Raw genomic sequence first — 3,395 nt, 5'->3', positions numbered from 1 at the left:
TTTTTAGAAGTGTGTTATTTTTTTATTCTCAATCGTGAAAAACCTTGGAACACCCAACTGGCTCTCTACACAGCACTGAAGGAGCACGGAACCCAGTATAGCTCAGTTGTTGGAGCACAAGACTCTTAATTTCAGGGTTATGGGTTTGAGACCCATGCTGGGCAAAAGATTCCTACATTGCAAGGGGTTGGATTAGGTGACCCTTGTGGTCCTTTCCAATTCTAGGGTTCTAGTAGCTTTTTATAAACACCACAGCTCTTAAAGTTTTAGTAGAGTAAAATGAGGAGTCAAGTCTGCAACTAGCTGTGATGTCTGATTGAGCGTCAGCAAAGGCTTAAAGATGGTTTTGAGGCACCGGAGAATAAACTCAAGCCTTGCAGTGCATAAGGTGGTGGTGTCAGTTTTCCAGACTTAATTGGGGCCTTAAGATCTTCTGCTTTGTTCACTTGTACTTCTTTTTGTACAAGTGTCATTTTGTCAATTTAGCCATGCTCAATTTGCTTATGTACGAGTTTTCGCTTTGAGCAATGATGTTGGCACTTACTGGTTTAGCAACTACCACATTTCTTTTCTAGAAAATGAATCTAAAAAATAATGTGTTTCACTGACTCTCCTTTCCTTCGGAGTTGCTGTACCATGTTTTTGAATAGTATTCAGGACTTAGTTAATATACCGGTACATGCATCCTCATAATGGGTCCCTGCTGAAAACATGCATTTAATACATTTTCCCTATCTAAAATGTAATATTAGAATAAACCTACATGCTGATTATCTAAGAGATTGTAAGCATTTTGAAACCTTTTTAATGTACGTCTAAGAACTTAGAATGGTTCACATTCCAGTGCTTAATTTTAATGGGGGAAATGTATGTTTAGAAACAACCAGTGCCTCTTGCTGTGACTCAGTCACCCTGACCATGTGATAACAGTATTAATCTAATGTCACAGGAATGTTTTTTTCAAACAGTTTGACAAAGGTGATTCAACTCTTAAGCTGTGCAAAAGTATTTTGCACAAAGTACAAAGTTACCATGGTTCCTTCCAGCATTAACTAAAGCCATAACAGTGTTTACCCATCTCTCTCTGTGTTTGTTTGTTTACCCATCTCTGAACATTCTCCACAGTACAGTATATGTCTTAACACACTGAAAGATACCAGTCTGTTCTGCCAATTTCTTCTAGTTGTTGCCAGGAGTTTATCTGAAGCATGCATTTCATCTACTCTCAAGCGTGGAGTAGTAAATGGCACAGAGAAGAGGATCAGGGTGCGATGGCAAGATTTAATTTTTTTGTTAGTCCCTAGCATTACATAATATCCTGTAAGATTTGAACCTTTACAGCAGTACAGCCAAAGTGCATTAGGAATGGGCTATTATTGCTAGCAGGGACACCTGCATTTACATGAGTCATCTATGGAATGGGTCTGGTACCTGGCAAATGTAATACTGTACAAAGGCTAAGGGAGTCTGTATTGTTGCTGCTCCTCAATGGATTCTATGGTTCATTTCACTGTGGTTAAAATGCCAGTTTCAGGACTCCAGTTATTAGCCTTCAAGCTCTCCCCCGTTGCTCTCCTCCTGCTGTGGTTGGGTACCAGTCCACTGCACAATGTTGTCCCTCAGGTGCTGCATGATGACTGTGGATTCCTTGTAATACTCTAGGCTGAGAGTCTCCAGTCCAGCGATTGCCTTATCGAACGCAGCCTTGGCCAGTTTGGTTGCCTGCTGAGGGTTGTTGAGAACCTCATAATAAAGGATGGAGTAATTCAGAGCCACAGCCAAAGCCAACGGATGAGTAGGTTCCAAATGCCACTGACTGATTTCCTGAGCCTCCCCATAAACTTTCTGCGCAGATTTCACAAGCGTCTCCTTGACATCGGGCAGGGCCACCTCAGCTAAGAAGCGGTAGTTGTCCCCTTTCATCTTCAGGTAAAACGCCCGGCTTTCATAATCTGTGTCACTGCAGTGCTTCAGCAGTACGTGGTCTAAGAGGCTGAGGATCTCCCAACACTCTGCTTCCAGCTCCTTCTTTATGGTCTCGCGGTAAGCTTGTGCTTGTTCCTTCTGCTTTCCCACCCCTTGCTCCACGGAGTGCTTTAGCCGTCGCCAAGAAGAGCACCGCTCCTGTGTTAGGAGCTTGTAGGCCTCAGAAAGCAGGGTCTTCTCCTCGTGGGTTAGTGGGTCTTTCCCTTCCATCACAAGCTGCCTCATGGCAGTGGCCATGTCCTTGTACCTGCCACATTGTTCTGCTAGCTGTGCTGCCTGCACCAGCTGCTTGCGGCTCAACATTGACAGGGAGAGGCCAGCAGTCGCAGACTGGCCTGAATGGGCCAGGGGGAGATTCTAGCTGTATGGCAGGCAGCAAGTGATGTCACAGGGACAGGAATGTTCTGGAATGTTCCGAAGCAGCCAATTTTATTTCCACAAAAAGCTGGGTGGTAGGGAACAGGAATCCTGCCGCCTTTCAAGTAGGAAATTATGTCAAGTGGCAGGCTTCAAGTAGCCCGTCATCTGTTGTGTTTGGAAATGTGGTGTGGTGTTCCAACGCAAGTGTTACAGAATCAAAACACAGACGATCAAAATCAAAAAGTGTCATGGCACAATTGCACGAAATGTGGGTTAGTAAAGATAATGCCAGCCTTGTTACTAAGGCCTCAAAAGTTACTGGGGCCCTTTTTACAAATAAGAATTAGGCTGGTGAAGAATAGCAGGCTAGAAGCACAGCTGGCAGGCAAAGGAGAAACATTGTCACTCTGACAATGGAGGCCATTACTCCCTGTCCTCCAAGTATGGAAGCTGAGTCACTTGGCAAAGGTGAAACAACGCTCTGTCCCTCCTCGCCTATGTGGAATTCCTGGTCACCAGTGGTGACCAAGGAGGGCTTTATCAGTTGCCCCCACCCTGCTTACAGAATTTGTTCCTTATGGAGGCTCACCTGGGCCCTACATTGATGCATGTGTTTACTTATGTTGTGAACCCCCTCTAAGATCCATGGGTGCTGGGCTGTATAGATATTTAATGAAGGTAATTGTTACTGCAAAATCTGGGTGCGAGGCTGCTCTGCCACCCAGCTCATCGGACTAAGTCCGTGGGTCCCCGCGGAGGAAAATGAGCTCAGCCGTAGACAGGAGCAAACTGCAGAAGATCCAAGTTTATTGCGCAACAGGTTCAAGGCGAGATTGAACAGTGAGAAAGGGGTGACATGAGTTTTTGAAACTCCCTCCATGTCCCAGAATACAGTGCAAAACACGTCATGAATACATTAAAGAGAGGTTTGGTTACACAGATTACATCATGAATATATTAAAGGGAGGTTGGGTTGCACAGATTAACATATGGAGGAGGGAGGGGGGAATATGCAGAGTCGGAGATATGCGCAGATAAACACTTCCTGA

At 44.8% G+C, this 3,395-nt stretch overlaps 1 pseudogene across 1 annotated transcript; it reads right to left on the bottom strand.

The window, feature by feature from the left end:
- Positions 1 to 1,261: 1,261 nt before the first annotated feature.
- LOC310839374 (14-3-3 protein gamma pseudogene) lies at positions 1,262 to 2,355 on the bottom strand (annotated as a pseudogene). Its single transcript has one exon. The product of its transcript is annotated as a 14-3-3 protein gamma pseudogene (transcript).
- Positions 2,356 to 3,395: the final 1,040 nt, after the last annotated feature.

Source organism: Podarcis gaigeae (genome assembly GCF_964106915.1).
Source record: "Podarcis gaigeae genome assembly, chromosome: 2".
In the NCBI taxonomy this organism is placed as follows: Eukaryota; Metazoa; Chordata; class Lepidosauria; order Squamata; family Lacertidae; genus Podarcis; species Podarcis gaigeae.
This window is presented reverse-complemented; position numbering and strand designations above follow the sequence as displayed.